This window comes from Mobula hypostoma, chromosome X1 (genome assembly GCF_963921235.1).
Source record: "Mobula hypostoma chromosome X1, sMobHyp1.1, whole genome shotgun sequence".
NCBI classification, from domain to species: domain Eukaryota; kingdom Metazoa; phylum Chordata; class Chondrichthyes; order Myliobatiformes; family Myliobatidae; genus Mobula; species Mobula hypostoma.
In genome coordinates this window covers 57241367-57259335 of record NC_086128.1, presented here as the reverse complement: position 1 = coordinate 57259335, position 17969 = coordinate 57241367, and positions in this window count along the sequence as shown.

The following is a 17969-nucleotide window of genomic DNA, read 5'->3' as shown; positions in this document are numbered from 1 at the left end:
TTGGAGTTTGACTCTGGCTGGCACCATTCTGTAAGGAATCTCTCTATATCCTCCTTGTGGAATTCATGGGTTTTCTCTGGGTGCTCCATTTCCCTCCCACAGTCCATAGACCTACCGGGTAGGTTAATTGGTCATTCTAAATTGCCCCATGATTAGGTTAGGGTTAATTGAGGGTTGCTGGGATGGCAAAAAATTCAAATATAGCTGCTTTAAAACAAGACACCAAGTGACTGTGCAGAGAGAGAACGTGAAAGATGGGTGCCTCCCATAGTTGTCACCATACTTAATATGGCAGATAGGTGTGGCATTCCTTGTGGATCATAAACTGGCTGTGATAAATCAATTAACCTTGAACGAATGCTCAAGGGTATCCATTTAACATGAGAGGAGATACTGTAAATTCAAAGGAGAGGCAGAGGGCAAGTTTTTTCACCCTATACAGAGTGGTGGGTGCCAGAAATGCACGGACAGGGCTGGTAGTGGAGGCAGTTAAGAGGCTCTCGGATAGGCACATGAATATGCTGAGAGTGAAGGGATATGGGTATCCTGTAAGCAGAAAAGGAATTAGTTTAAGTAGTTCAGCACATCGTGAGGCGAAGAGCCTGTTCCGATGTTGTACTTTATTAGTTACTTCCTATACATAATAAAGTGGCCACTGATGATCTTCTGCTGCTGTAGCCCATCCACTTCAAGGTTTGACATATTGTACGTTCAGAGATGCTCTTCTGCACACCACTGTTGTAACGTATGGTTATTTGATTTACTGTCACCTTCCTGTCAGCTTGAACCAGTCAGGCCATTCTCCTCTGACAAGACATTTCCCCCCACGGAACTGCTGCTCACTGGATTTTTCTTTCATTTTTCACACCATTCTCTGGAAACTCTAGAGACTGATGTGCGTGAAAATCCCAGGAGATCATCACTTTCTGACATACTCAAATCTCCCCCGTCTGGCACCAACAATCATTCCATGGTCAATGTCGCCTAGATTACTTTTCTTCCTCTTTCTGATGTCTGGTTTAAACAACAGCTGAACCTCTTGACCATTACGTCATGCTTTTATGCTTTGTTGCTCTCACATGATTGGCTGGTTAGATATTTGCATTAACAAGCAGGTATACAAGTGCCACTGAGTGTACTTAGGAAACCTAATTAAAATTTTGGGAGCCAGAAGAGAATGAAAGTGCTGCAATCTGGAGCAGAACTTGGTAAGAACATGATTGGGACCACAGGAGACTGAGAAATGGGTAACAGTCAGGAGAGGGGAGGGCAAAAAGCAGGTGCTAGAGAGTACCCCAGTGGCTGTCACCCTTAACAATAAGTACTCCAGCTTGAGTACTGTTGGGGGAGAAAGCCTCTCCCCTCCCCCCACTGGGAAGGTCAGATCACAACCTGGTACATCTAAAACCCTGCTACGTGCCTCTGGTGAAGAGTAAACCTGCAACCTCGAGGACATTGAGGAAATGGTCGGAGGAGGCTCATGAGGCGCTCCAGGGTTGTTTTGAGGTGACAGACTGGCAGGTACTCTGAGTCACATGGGGAGGATATTGATGGGCTCACAGAGTGCATCGCTGATTACATTAACTTCTGTGTGGACTGCAATGTTCCGACAAGAACTGTCCTTTGTTATTCAAATAACAAGCCATGGGTAACAAAGGACATTAAGGACATCCTGAACGCTAAAAAGAGGGCGTTTAGAGATGGAAATAGGGAGGAGCTGAGGGCAATACAGAGGGACCTGAAAGCCAGGATCAGGGAGGCTAAAGACGAGGTATAGGAGGAAGCTTGAGTGGAAACTCCAGCAGAACAACATGAGAGAGGTCTGGAGTGGGATGAGGACCATCACTGGGTTCCGGCAAACTAGCAACAGAGGAGCTGAAGGCAGTGTGGACAGGGCCAACGAACTTAACCTGTTCTTTAACAGATTTGTCATTGTGGCCCCTGCCCATCCCCCACATGATTCATCTGTTGTCGGCCCCCCAACCAACACATATTCCACTCTCCCCTCCTACCCCTCCTCACAGTCCCCCACCCTGCTGTCATGACTATACCCCTTCCCCACACGAAACCACCACGGTGGGCTTCACAGCTGAACGGGTGAGAAGACAGTTGAAATGTCTCAACCCAAGCAAGGCTGCAGGCCCGGATGGTGTTAGTACCAGGGTGCTCAAAGCCTGTGCCCCTCAGCTATGTGGAGTACTTCACCATGTATTCAACCTGAGCCTGAGTCTCCAGAGGGCTCCTGTGCTGTGGAAGACGTCCTGCCTCGTCCCTGTGCCGAAGACGCAGCGCCCCAGCGGTCTCAATGACTACAGATCGGTGGCATTGACCTCCCACATCATGAAGACCCTGGACAGACTTGTTCTGGAGCTGCTCCGGCCTATGGTCAGGCCACACCTAGATCCCCTCCAGTTCGCCTACCAGCCCCGACTAGGAGTTGAGGATGCCATCGTCTACCTGCTGAACCATGTCTACACCCACCTGGACAAGCCAGCGAGCACTGTGAGGGTCATGTTTTTTGAGTTCTCCAGTGCGTTCAACACCATCCGCCCTGCTCTGCCGGGGGAGAAGCTGACAGCGATGCAGGTGGATGCTTTCCTGGTGTCATGGATTCATAATTACCTGACTGGCAGACCACAGTACGTGTGCTTGCAACACTGTTTATCCGACAGAGTGATCAGCAGCACTGGGGCTCCACAGGGGACTGTCGTCTCCCTTTCTCTTCACCATTTACACCTCGGACTTTAACTACTGTACAGAGTCTTGCCATCTTCAGAAGTTTTCTGATGACTCTGCCATAGTTGGATGCATCAGCAAGGGAGATGAGGCTGAGCACAGGGCTACGGTAGGAAACTTTGTCACATGGTGTGAGCAGAATTATCTGCAGCTTAATGTGAAAAAGACTAAGGAGCTGGTGGTGGACCTGAGGATGGCTAAGGTACCAGTGACCCCTGTTTCCATCCAGGGGGTCAGTGTGGACATGGTGGAGGATTACAAGTACCTGGGGATACGAATTGACAATAAACTGGACTGGTCAAAGGACTTTGAGGCTGTCTACAAGAAGGGTCAGAGCCGTCTCTATTTCCTGAGGAGACTGAGTTCCTTTAACATGTGTCGGACGATGCTGAGGTTGCTCTACGAGTCTATGGTGGCCAGTGCTATCATGTTTGCTGTTGTGTGCTGGGGCAGCAGGCTGAGGGTAGCAGACACTAACAGAATCAACAAACTCATTCATTGAAACTGGACTCTCTGACGGTGGTGTCTGAAAAGAGGATGCTGTCCAAGTTGCATGCCATCTTGGACAATGTCTCCCATCCACTACATAATGTACTGGGTGGGCACAGGAGTACGTTCAGCCAGAGACTCATTCCACCGAGATGCAACACGGAGCGTCATAGGAAGTCATTCCTGCCTGTGGCCATCAAACTTTACAACTCCTCCCTTGGAGGGTCAGACACCCTCAGCCAATAGGCTTGTCCTGGATTTATCTCCTGGCATAATTTACATATTACTATTTAATTATTTATGGTTTTATATTGATATATTTATACTCTATTCTTGGTTGGGGCAACTGTAACGAAAATCAATTTCCCTCGGGATCAATAAAGTATGACTATGACTATGACTATGACTACCTGGGGGAAGCAACAATGGTCACACCTCTGGCACAGAGTCTGGCCCTGTGGCTCAGAAGGGTAGGGAAAGGAAGAGGATGGCAGCAGTGATAGGGGAATTTATAGTTAGGGAGTCAGACAGACAATTCTGTGGAGGCAGGAAAGAAATGGGGATGGTAGTTTGCCTCCCAGGTACCAGGGTCCAAGATGTTTCTGATCGCATCCACGATATCTTGAACTGGGAAGGAGAACAGCCAGAGGTCGTGGTACATATTGGTACCAACGACATAGGTAGGAAAAGGGAGGAGGTCCTGAAAACAGACCACAGTGAGTTAGGAAGGAAGTTGAGAAGCAGGATCTCAAAGGTCTCGGGATTACTGCCTGTGCCACGTGACAGGTGAATATAGGAATAGAGAGAGGTGGAGGATAAATGTATGGCTGAGCAGTTGGAGCAGGGGGTAGCGATTCAGATTTCTGGATCATTGGGACCTCTTCTGGGGCAGGTGTGACCTGTACAAAAAGGACAGGTTGCACTTGAATCACAGGAGTTCCAATATCCTGGCGAGGAGGTTTGCAAAGGCTATTGGGGAGAGTTTAAACTAGAATCGCTGGGGGGAGGGAACCGAACTGAAGTGACGGAGGAAAGGGAGGTTGGCTCACAAATAGAGAAAGCTTACAGCCAGTGTGAAAGCAGGTAATAGAGAAGGGACGTGCTCAGACCCATGGTTTGAGATGTGTCTATTTTAATGCAAGGAGTACCATTAATAAAGTGGATGAGCTTAGAGCGTGGATCAGAACTTGGAGCTATGATGTTGTGGCCATTACAGAGATTTGGATGGTGCAGGGGCAGGAATGGCTACTTCAAGTGCCAGGCTTTAGATGTTTCAGAAAGGACAGGGAGGCAAAAGAGGTGGGGGCGTGGCACTGTTGATCAGAGATCGTGTCACAGCTGCAGAAAAGGAGGAAGTCATAGAGGAGTTGTCTATGGAGTCTCTGTGGGTGGAAGTTAGGAACAGGGACATCGAGGAGCAGACAGGGAGACAGATTCTGGAAAGAGTAATAATAACAGGGTTGTTGTGGTGGGAGATTTTAATTTCCCAAATATTGATTGACATCGCCCTGGAGTGAGGGATTTAGATGGAGTGGAGTTTGTTAGGTGTGTTCAGGAAGGTTTTTTGACACAGTATGTAGATAAGCCTACAAGAGGAGAGGCTGTACTTGATCTGGTATTGGGAAATGAACCTGGTCAGGTGTCAGGTCTCTCAATGGGAGAGCATTTTGGAGATAGTGAGCACAATTCTATCTCCTTTACCATAGCGTTGGAGAGGGATAGGAACAGACAAGTTTGGGAAACGTTTAATTGGAGTAAGGGGAAATATGAGGCTATCAGGCAGGAACTTGGAAGCATTAATTGGAAACAGATGTTCTCAGGGAAGCGTACAGAAGAAATGTGACAAATGTTTAGGGCATAATTGCGTGGGGTTCTGCGTAGATATATTCCAATGAGACAGGGAAAGGATGGCAGGGTACAGGAACTGTGGTGTATAAAGGCTGTTGTAAATCTAGTCAAGAAGAAGAGCTTACAAAAGGTTAAAAAAACCAGGTAATGATAGAGATCTAGAAAATTATAAGGCTAGCAGGAAGGAGCTTAAGAATGAAATTAGGAGAACCAGAAGGCCTTGGTGGACAGGATTAAGGAAAACCCCAAGGCATTCTACAAGTCTGTGAACAGCAAGAGAATAAGACATGAGAGAATAGGACCAATCAAGTGTGACAGTGGAAAAGTTTGTATGGAACTGGAGGTACTTGATGAATACTTTGCTTCGGCATTCACTACGGAAAAGGATCTTGGTGATTGTAGGGATGACTTACAGTGGACTGAAAAGCTTGAGCATGTAGATGTTAAGGAAGAGGATGTTCTGGAGCTTTTGGACAGCATCAAGTTGGATAAGTCACCGGGACCAGATGGGATGTACCCCAGGCTGCAGCAAGGGAGGAGACTGCTGAGCCTCTGGCGATGATCTTTGCATCATCAATGAGGACGGAAGAGGTTCTGGAGGATTGGAGGGTTGCAGATGTTGTTCCCTTATTCAAGAAAGGGGGTAGGGATAGCCCAAGAAGTTATAGACCAGTGAGTCTTACTTCTGTGGTTGGTAAGTTGATGGAGAAGATCCTGAGAGGCAGGAATTCTGAACATTTGGAGAGGCATAATGTGATTAGGAATAGTCAGCATGGCTTTGTCAAAGGCAGGTTGTGCCTTATGAGCCTGATTGTATTTTTTCAGGATGTGACTAAACACCTTGACGAGGGTAGAGCCGTAGATGTAGTGTATATGGATTTTAGCAAGGCATTTGATAAGACACCCCATGAAAGGCTTATTGAGAAAGTAAAGAGTCATGGGATCCAAGGGGACATTGCTTTGTGGATCCAGAACTGGCTTGCCCACAGAAGGCAAAGAGTGGTTGTAGATGGGTCATATTCTGCATGGAGGCCGGTGACCAATGGTGTGTCTCAGGGATCTGTTCTGGGACCCCTACTCTGTGATTTTTATAAATGACCTGGATGAGGAAGTGGAGGGATGGGTTAGTAGATTTGTCGATGACACAAAGGTTAGGGGCATTGTGGATAGTGTGGAGGGCTGTCAGAGGTTACAACAGGACATTGATAGGATGCAAACTGGGCTGAGAAGTGGCAGATGGAGTTCAACCCAGATAAGTGTGAGGTGGTTCATTTTGGTAGGTCAAATATGATGGCAGAATATAGTATTAATGGTAAGACTCTTGGCAGTGTGGAGGATCAGAGAGATCTTGGGGTCAGAGTCCACAGGACACTCAAAGCTGCTACGCAGGTTGACTCTGTGGTTAAGAAGGCATACAGAGCATTGGCCTTCATCAACCGTGGGATTGTGTTTAAGAGCTAAGAGGTAATGTTGCAGCTATACAGGATCCTGGTCGGACCTCACTTGGAGTACTGTGCTCAGTTCTGGTCGCCTCACTTACAGGAAGGACGTGGAAACTATAGAAAGGGTGCAGAGGAGATTTACGAGGATGTTGCCTGGATTGGGGAGCATGCCTTATGAGAATAGGTTGAGTGAACTCGGCTTTTTCTCCTCGGAGCAACGGAGGATGAGGGGTGACTTGATAGAGGTGTTCAAGATAATGAGAGGCATTGATCGTGTGGATAGTCAGAGGCTTTTTCCCAGGGCTGAAATGGCTAGCACGAGAGGGCATAGTTTTAAGGTGCTTGGAAGTAGGTACAGAGGAGATGTTAGGGGTAAGTTTTTTTACACAGAGACTGGTGAGTGTGTGGAATGGGCTGCCGGTGACTGTGGTGGAGGCGGAAACGATAGGGTCTTTTAAGAGACTCCTGGATGGATACATGGAGCTTCGAAAAATAGAGGGCTATGGGTAAGCCTAGGTAAGGACATGTTTGGCACAGCTTTGTGGGCCGAAGGGCCTGTATTGTGCTGTTTCTATGAAACGATGATGCAGAGTTTTGACCTGAAGTGTCAACAGTTCCTTTCCTCTAACAGCTGTTGTATGACCTGTTGAATTCCTCCAGCAGATTATTTGTTGCTTAAAATTTCGGATGGGAGTTTACTGGCAGCCAGGCAACTTTACAGAGGATGAAGACGAGAAGACGAGATTTACCGGTATGCTGCTTGGACTAGATTGCATGTCTTATGGGGACAGGGTGAGCGAATTAGGGGTTTTCTCTTTGGAGAGGAGGAGGATGAGAGGTGACTTGATAGAGGCTCACAAGATAATAAGAGACATAGATCGAGTGGATACCAGAGATTTCTTTCCAGGGTGCAAATGGTTAATAAATTGGGGCATAATTTTAAGGTGTTTGGAGGAAAATGTTGAGGGGGGAGGGTTTTTGGAGGTATGTTTTTCACATAGAGAGTGGGTGCATGGAATGCCCTGCAATGGGTGGTGATGGAAAAATACATCAGGAAACTCTTGGATGATAGAAAAAAATGGAGGGCTGTGCAGGAGGGAAGGATTAGATTAAGTTTGGAAGTTTGGCATAACAGCATGGGCTGAAGGGCCTATAATGTTCTATGTTCTCTTGTGTTTGTTAATCTTAGCATTTTGAGAGTATTAGACTCAATGCTAACTGCTACTTTCATCTGGCCTGTGTCTTCATTCCATAGACTGACAATCATACATAGAAAGAGACTCTTCGGCCCACTGAGTTGATGTTGACAATCAAGCATCCATTTGCACAAATCCCATTTTTGATTTGCTCCACATTCCCAACTCTCCCCATATTCTACCTCGTAGCCACACTATGGACAATTTATAATAGCAAATTAACCTACCAACCTGCACATCTATGGGATGTGGGAGGAAACTGGATCACCTGGAGCAAACACATACGGTCACTAGGAGGAAGTGCAAACTTTGCACAATCTATATGTGAGGTGAGGATTGAACCCAGGTCACTAGAGATGTGAGGCAGTGGCTCTGTCATCTGCACCATTATGCCACAGCTGTTGCCCAGTCTAAATCCAGTTTCATTTATCAGCTGCAGGCTGAGGACAAGAGTTCAGATTAACTATCACTTCTTAAAAGAAACGATAGTAGTAAAATTTACTTTGTTGTTCCTTTTCATGCCTTGTGCATCGGGCAGCATTTTTACCGTTTCCGTAGCATTTCACTGTTTTTTCGAGGCCAAGTTGTTGGATCAATGATCAAACCAGCACGGATGGAAAGCATGCAAGGTGCCAGCCGGATTCGAACTCAGGATCATTAGCCTTGAAGTCTGGTGGTGATGCCACTACATCACTGGCCCACAAATATTATTTTGTGCCAGAGGTATCCAGGAAGGAGTAGCACCTCTGGTGAAAGGGCCTGTCATGTCGAATCTGGGGCAGCTCACTCACCTCTCATCTGTGGCTCCAATTAGCTCTTTGGATGCAACAGCGGCCACATCCTGATACACCGATTCCACAGACGGACTAAACCAAGACTGGGACATGCCTGTCCCAGCATGTGAAGTCAGCTCCAGTAGGCTGGGCCATTGGGAGGTGCTTTAGCAGTGGTTTGTGCTGTGTGTTTTGCACCTTGGCCCAGAGGAATAATATTCTGTTTGACTGTATACACGTGCACAGTTGAATGACAATAAACCTGAACTTGAAGGAAAATGTTGTTGAAGGAGTGGCAGGGTTTAGTAATTGCACTGTCTGAGACTGCAAGAACCCGCAGAGAGTTGTGGACACAGCTCAGCACATCATGGAAACCAGCCTCCCTTTCACGGACTCTGTCTATACTTCTCTGCTCTCTGCCTCCATAAAACAGCCACCATAATCAAAGAGCCCACCCACCCTGGACATTCCCTCTTCTCCCCTCCCCACCCAACTCAGGCAGAAGATGCAAAAGCCTGGAAGCATGTACCACTAGGCTCAAGGACAGCCCATTCCTTTGATAAAAGACCACTGAATTTGGGGGGGGGGGGGAAGGTGGTTAGAGGCACGAAAGACTTTTAACACCGTAAATCAGCTAATCGTTTTGTTCTGTCTCCCTTCTTGCTCTGAAATGGGGACTCTTCTCTTTTCCCCTTTATTAGGGAGACAGAGACCCTCTGGCATGTTGAATTGTCAGGTTAACAATTAGTTTTTGTTGTACTGCAGATCATGGTCTTTACTGGGGGCCTTGCTATTGCATGCTTGGTACGTGGAGGGTAGTGATGCTATCTTTGCAGAAATGGGTGGGGTGGGGATTTTGTTGCTTTGCTGCTGCTTGTGCGTGGGAAGGGGTAGTAAGGGGACTTTGGGGTTCTACTGTTTTAACTATCACTCATTCTTTGGGGCACTTCTGTTTTCATGGATGTCTGTGAAGAACAAGAATTTCAGGATGTACTGTATACATATCTCTGATATTAAATGGAACTATTGAAATGCTGTAGCAACTCAGCAAATCAGATAGCGTCTATGGAGGGACATGAACAGTGGGCATTTTGGGCTGCATCTCTTGATAAGGACTGGAAAAGAAGGGGCTAGAAACTAGAATAAGGTGGGGGAGAGGAAGGAGAACAAGATGGCAGGTGATAGGCTAGACCAGGTGAGGGGGAACGCGGTTGTGTGGGGGAGGAAGAAGTAAGAAGCTGGGAGGTGATTGGTGGAAGAGCTAAAGGGATGATGAAGAGGGAATCTGATAGGATAGGTCAGTGGACGATGAAAGAAAGGGAAGGAGGAGGGATAGCAGAGGGAGGTGATCGGCAGGTGAGAGAAGGGATGAAAAAAGATGCAAAATTGACAATGGTACAAGAGAGGAGGAAGGAAGGGGACAATTTACTAGAAGTTGAGAAATCAATGTTCATACTATCAGTTTGAAGGGGATCCATGCAGAATATGAAATCAGTAGATGAAGCTATGGATGAGCATGTCAGAATGGGAATGGGAAGTCGATTTGAAATGGTGGCTACCAGGAGATCCTGCCTTTTGTGGCAGACAGAGAAGGTGCTCCACAAAGCAGTCCCCCAATCTGCCTTAGGTGCCATCAATGTAAAGGAGGCCACATATGGAGCACTGGATACGATAGATGACCCTGCCTGAGGCCCCCAATTCTAGATACTTCACAAGGGAACAATTACCCATTACTAGATAGTGGGGATACCCAACAGAACACTTGGAGGCCTGTTCAAAGTGTTATCTTTCAAATGAGAAAACCAACACAAGTTTTACTAGACACTTGGGTAAGGGAAGATATCCACGCAGTCCAATATTTGATCCTCACTTCCCTCTTCCTCTCCCCCCCCCCGTCCCCCGTCCCCTGTTCCACTCCAGTCTGTCCCTCCCTCTCTCCTCCAGCTGGGACACCTGTTGACAGCCAAGCTTTCACTGCAGTGACCCAGACGGACTCTGCCAACATCGCAAAACCATTTATCCAGTCCTCGCGTTATGATGAGTGGGAACTTGCTGTGCACAAAACTTTTTCCGTTATTGATACTTGAGAAAAAGAACCAGGTCAAAAATTATTGGTTGTAAACGATTTTGGTACATTACTTGATGAGCATGTCACTTTTAAGAACCAAACCTCTATAAGATGCTGTACAATATCTTGAAGAAAGTAAACAGTCTGCCATTGAATACATGATGAATCTCTGTGAGACCATCTCTGAATGCAGACTAATACAAATTTAAAACAAAACAGAGTGGAAACAAAAGGCAGCTTTCCAATTGAATATATACACTATATTAACTTTACACACATTAAATTATTACATTGAAAGCCTTCTGCAGTGATTGCCTGCTTGTTGGGTATAATTGTGAATCACATCACTCTTACTGACCTAAGAGACAATCATGCTCAACATGCCCAATTTCATAAACAGAAATACCCGAACAAACTCTGCTGTTAAACCTGCCAGCAGAGATCCCTGAAAATACTGAAGACTGCCCCTAAGCTAAATCCCTTCCATCAGGTAAACAATGGTGTTCAGTAGTGTGTGTAATGTGGTGTGCTGCAGTTCGCGCTGTGGCCTTATTCCACCAAAGGCACTGTACCAAGAACAGCATGTTGGACCCAGTCCTCTTTATGGGTACCGTCACAGTACGGAGGCCCCTTGGTCTGCTTGCAGCCGCACAGAAAGACCGTCTTCCCTTCCTGCAGTCGAAACCGCAAGGGGGTTGGAGCCGAAGGGATGGACCGGTGGCTTCCATCACAGAATGGCTGAGAGGAAAAAGAAGCCACACAGTTACAGACAAGAAGCTTAAGCATTAGAAATACATGGCATGGTAGCATAGCAGTTAGAGTAATACTTCACGGCATCTGTAATCGGAAGACTGAGGTTCAATTCCCTTCACTGTCTCTAAGGAGTTTGTACGTTCTCCCTGTGACCACGTGGATTTCCTCCAGGTGCTCTGGCTTCCTCCCACATTCCAAACATGTATGGGTTAGGGTTAGTAAGTTGTGGGCAAGCTACAATGGTGCCATAAACATGATGACACTTGCAGGCTGTCGCCAACACGTCTTTGATGCAAAACAATGTATCTCACTGTATGTTTTGATTGTAAATGTGATAAATAAAGCTAATCTTTTCATTTAGTCACACTACTTATTATTACTCTTGTCCCATTATTAATTAATGTAAATGTTTACTTTGTCTAAGATGACCACATTTGGCCTCCATATTCAAGGAAGGATATTCCCACTTTGGGGCTAGCGCAGAGATGGGTCAATTGGTTGGTTCCTGGGATGACAAGTTCATACATGAAGCAAAGTTGAGCAGTTTTGGGACTATGCTCATTTGAATATACATTCAGTAACCACATTTAAGGTACCTCCTGTACCTAATAAAGTGGCCACTGGGTGTTTGTTTGTGGTCTTCTGCTGCTGTAGCTCATCCACTTCAAGGATCAACGTGTTGTGTGTTCAGAGATGTTCTTCTGCACACCACTGTTGTAACGTGTGGTTATTTGAGTTACTGTTGCCTTCCTGTCAGCTTGAACCAGCCTGGCCATTCTCCTCTGACCTCTCTCATTAACAAGGCGGTTTCACCCACAGAACTACTGCTTTTATTTTGTCTTTCACAAACTCCAGAGACTGTTGTGTGAAAAAATCCCAGGAGATCAGCAGTTTCTGAGATACTCACATCACCCCATCTGGCACCAACAATCAATCCACGGTCAGTCACTTAGATCACATTTCTTTCCCAATTTTGACATTTAGTCTGAACAACAACTGAACCTCTTGATTATGTCTGCATACTTTTATGCATTGAGTTGCAGCCACATGATTGGCTGATTAGATATCTGCATTAACGAGCAGGTGTACAGGTGTACTTAATAAAGTAGCCACTGAGTGCAGAAGAATAAGAGGTAATCTAGTGAAACGTAAGAATGTGAGGGGGACTGACGAGATGGATGCTGAGAGGTTGCTTTCCCTTGTGTGGTAGTTAGGACTGGGGGAAGCATTGTTACAAAATAAGAGGGGGAGGGTCATCACCTGACAGAAGTGAGAAGGAACTTCTTTGCTTGGAGAATTGTGAATCTTTGAACTTACTCCAGACAGACCCGGATACGGAGTAATTAATTATATTCCAGGTGGAGGTTGGCAGACATGTTAACTACAAGAAAAACACAGATTCTGGAAAATGGAACAGCACATGAGATGCTGGAGGAATTCGGCAGGCCAGGAGCACCTGTAGTTTTTGAGTATTGCAAGAGGATGCTGCACAAGACTGGACAGTAATAGGCGTTGTGGTACAGCATCCAATATACAAAAACTACAGTGAACAGTCAGTCCGCAGAAAGGGTCATTGCTGTATCTACCATCACTACAGGACGAGTATGTGTCCAGAACAAAGAAATGGGCATGAAAAAACTTTGTGGACACTATCCACCCTGTACACCTGTCTTTTCCAAAAGCTCCCTTCTTGAAAGTGCTATAGGGTCTATTACAACAAAAACTTCATGCCACCTTAGAGGTTTCTTCCCCCAGGTAGTTAATCTAATCAACCATTCTAGTTAGCACCCCCACCCTCTCTATCTCATCCCTGTAACACTTTAAACGACATTTTATTTCACATTCATACTTTAACATCTAACTTTATTTTTTTATATATTAGTTTATTCTTTATATCGTTGAATTTTTTTTTTGTAGCATGACGTGCCCTGACCAGCATGACATCACAAATTCCCAACAAATGTAAATGCATACAGCAAATAAAGTTGAATCTTGATCCTGTGGAGGAAATTGGACAGTAAATATTTTGGGTCTTAACCACTGTTCCCTCTAATTTTCAGTAGTCAGTGTGCGCAAAAATCTTATGTTGTGCAAATTTTTTTCCTGTGACAAAAGTACGTGCGCACTGAATGCACACATGGCACAGTTTATGTAGGTTTACAAAATATTTGGCATAAAACTGCACAGAATAACAACAAAATAACATACATATTTAAGTCACTCAGTTATTTTTTCCCTCTCCTGTCTTTGGCATTTACCCATTCTTTGTAAACTCTATAGAACTTCCATCCAATTGATAGCTTTTGATTCTCATTAACAGATCAGATTCTAAACGGTTTCTCAGCTTGTTTTTCAGTTGATTCATTAGGCTAAAACCTCGCTCACAGTCCGCACTAGAGGCAAGAAAGGTTCCCCCAATGTCCATCAACTGTGCATGGTCGCAAAACTGTTCATTTTGAAGTACAAATGCCACCATTTGAGCAAAGTTTGAAATCAGTTTGGATTTAATTTTTTCTTGCACAGAAAATTTGAAATCTTTAACTAACTATTACATATCTTCAGCTAGAAAATCATGACATTTTAGACATAAGGCATTAACTTGCTCATCACCAAATGTGAAGTCATAACCTGCAATTGCGGAGAAATCAAAAGCTGACCATTCTTGTACCTCATCTTCAGAAAACCTTTCTTCTAAATGAACACAAGGACTATTTATAAAAGTCAACTTTTATCTACTGTGATGTTTTCTTCATGTTGTTGGCTTAGTAAAACTTTAACCTTGTCACTCCACGAAACATTGTCTCCCAGATACTGCTTTCTAATCTTGTTAATTGTGCCTCGCGCAAAATGAAGTGAATCAATCGGTGTCAGGCCACTCTTTTGCAGAACCTTGCACAGTGCAGCCAGTTCATCAAAGACATCACTCAAAACCTGTAAAGCTACTTTGTATGTGATGTTTATCAATTTCTTGTGACAGTATTTAGCCACAGGGTCATTTGACTGATCTTTTTCAATAAAAACTTAGTAAGCTATCTACAGGATTTGAAACAGATCTTTGTAAACTTTACGATATGAACACTGTCCGCCAAAGATGGCTGCTGCCATGATGCAGCTGTACAAACCGGAACAGGAAAGGTGAGGTGACGTAAATTAGTGACGTGCATTGTGGTATTTGAAAAACCGACTAACTAGTTAACAGAAACATTTAGCTAAAAGATTATTTTCAATAAGCATAATTATTAATTACCACATTATTTTAGGTAACCTTTTGTGTGCACATTAATCTCCTTTGTGCGCTGGTTGAAAATCGCGTGTGCACGCACACAGCTTAGAGGGAACATAGGTTTTGACCCAAAACATGGACTGTCTGTTTTTTTCCATTGCTGCTGCCTGAACTGCTGAAAATCTTGCATATTGAATTACAAGGAAGTTAAGGAGAAGGCAAGTAGTGGCAACAACTTTGGCTGCTTTAACCTGAAAATGATTTTCCAGTCCAAAAGGTCCAGGCACTCATGATCTAGATGTTGTTTCAACTCTCAACGTTACACAATGGGAGCAAACCTGCATATGGGACAGTACCACAAATACTGTGGCTTCTGTAGATCAAAGGCTGGTTAGCTTGTGCTGAGTGACTCACTTCCTGACATAAGACCATACATAAGACATAGGGGCAGAAGTAGGCCATTCAGCTCATCACATCTGCTCTACCATTCCCACAGGTTCTACTCGAAGTCATAACCCATTCAAATCTTGGAAACAGAAACTTCTTCATTGCAGGTTACAAATCGTGGATCCAACTAAGAGGATCACAGAACATATAGTAGGACAGTACAGCACAGTGCCTATATAAGAGACTCTTAAATATCCCTAATGTATCTGCTACTACCACTATCACTGGCATCATGTTCCATGCACCCACCACTCTCTGTGTAAAAAAACCTTACCCCTGACATCCCCCTATTCCTCCATCCTCCAATCACCTTAAAAGCATTTCAAATTTGTATTAGCCATTTCCATCCTGGGAAAAATTTCTCCTCCTACCTACTCCATCTATGCATCTTATCGCCTTGTCCATCTCTATCCAGTCACCGCGATCCTTCTTCATTCCAAAGAGAAAAGCCCTAGCTCACTCAGTCTATCCTCATGAGACACGTTCTCTAATCCAGGCAATTAATAAATCTCCTCTGCAGCCTCTCTAAAGCTTCCATATCCTTCTCATAACAAGGCCATGGCAAAAGGTAGGTCACTATCTCCTTTTGAAGGTCAATTAGTGAAAGAGCAATAATGTTGGCCTTGGCACTGTCTTTACCTTTTTTTCTTCCATAAGTAAATTAAAAATGACAACAGTATTTTGGCTGAGAAGAGAGTGTGACAATAGACACTTCACTATACAGTCTCACAGGCCGCCTCCAGCAATTATTACACAAAAATATTGTTGTACATGTAGAAAGTTACTGGATGTGTCATATGATGACATGAGAGACAGATCATTTGCCGTACTTGTATAATCATTGCTTAAGGGACTGGTTCAATACTTCAAAGGAATACTTAGATGCAGATTGGTTTTCTTTGATACTTAGATAAAAAAAAGCACACATCTTTGACATGAAATGCATCCACCAGCACTGTGAGGTTTTGGTTATTAATATTTAAACAATTAATATTCATTTTCAATTATGTTTATCATTATTGTTTTTCTGATTCATGTTCTTTATAAATAGGAATAGAGTCTGGATGGGCTCCTTCTGCAAATGACAATCCTATTTGTGTTGGCAATGCTGTCAAATGCCTTCACAATCCATTCCATGAGAGAAATCGTTTTTTCAATTCTGTCTGCCACATGATAGAAGGAGTGAAAATGACAGAAGATAAAAGAGAATAGGAGAGAGGAGAGGGGGAAAGAGGGGGAGGGAGAAAAAATATTCATAGGAATGAAATCATGAACACAAGAAAGTCTGCAGATGCTGGAAATCCAAAGCAACACACGGTCCCAAGGAAGGATCCTGTCCCAAAACAACAACTATCGATATATTTCCATAGATGCTACCTGACCTGCTGATTTCCTCCAGGATTTTGTGTGTGTTGCTTCATATGAATGAATGTGGTCTGGGTTTAGGAGTCATCCTTAATTTTAAGGCTCCACGCAGCTGTTGAAACTAATAAAGGGCGATTGCCCAAGCTCATTGGCAGGAACTTCCCACTCCTGTAGAACGACTTTGCACTGAGAAATCAATGGTTTATGAGGGGAATGAACCGGTGTGAGAAAAGTAGCAAAAAGAACAAGTGTGGAATTTTGTAAGGTTGCTGAGAGCAGTTTCAATATGTCACTAGTAGAGAGATTAAAGATAATATTTGTCTGAACTTGGTTACTATTTTCTTCAGAGATGTTAAATTTGCAATCAAGTCAACAATGATAGTTTAGTTTCCTGACAAATTGGGCATTCACTGAAACAGATTAAGGGTGAGGTATGAACTATTTTCCTTACTTTGCAGCAATATCGCCTTTTCTACAACCATACCTGAAAATCACATAAGAAATGGCAGTTCTGACATCTCTTACCCACCCACTTCCATCATTCTTACCAAGGATTGTGTCGTTGCTTGATCAGAAAGTGAAGAAGAAAGAGTTTTTTGCCCTGGAGGCCACAGCATTTCTTTACCAGAAATGATCCCAATCATCAAGGTCAGGGAAGTCAGTGCCATAAATTCAAATTGCATTCTTATTTGGAAGCAGAAATGTCAAGAAAAAAAATTAAAGGGAGGGATGATCTTGATTTTGTTTGAATGCCACACTGCTACTTGAAGGACGTCTCAGCTGCAATGTCATGAGTTTCAAAGATCAGTGGGCTGATAAATTTGAAACACAAGATGCTGGAAATCCAGAGCAACACATCCAAAATGCTGGATGAACTCAGCAGGTCAGGCAGCATCTATGAAAATGAATAAACAGTTTTGGGCTGAGACCTTTCATCTGCCCTGATGAAGGATCTCAGTCCGAAACATCGAATGTTTATTCTTCTCCATCAATACTGCCTGACTTGCTGAGTTCTTCCAGCATGTTGGGCTTATAAATTTACCTCCCTGGTTGAAGTTCTTGTCAGATTTTAGTTTAGATGGCTCAATTTTCTTGTCAACTTCAACATCCATCATCCAGACCAAGCTCTCTTCTTGCTACTACCGTTGGGAAGAAGATGCAGGAGCCTTAGGTCCCATACAGGAACAGTTATTACCCCTCAATCATTAGGCTCTTGAACCAGAGGGGATAACTTAATTTACTACATCACTGAACTGTTCCCTCAACCTATGAACTCACTTTTGAGGATTCTTCATCTCATGTTCTTGATATTTATTGCTTATTTATTATTGGTAGTATTATTATTTTTTCTTTCTTTTTGTATTTGCAGTTTGTTGTCTTTCACACATTGCTTCTGTGCTGTACTTTTCTAAGACTCTAAAAGGTTGGCACAACATCGTGGGCCGAAAGGCCTGTACTGTGCTGTAATGTTCTATGTTCTAACAGTTTAGCATGGGCTAGATGGGCTGAAGGGCTGCTTCTGTGCTGTAGTGCTCTATGACTCTATCTCCCTGCACAGGATCCATATCTCTCATGCTCCTGAGCCAGCATGAATAACTTCACTCACCTCAACACTGATCTGATTCCACA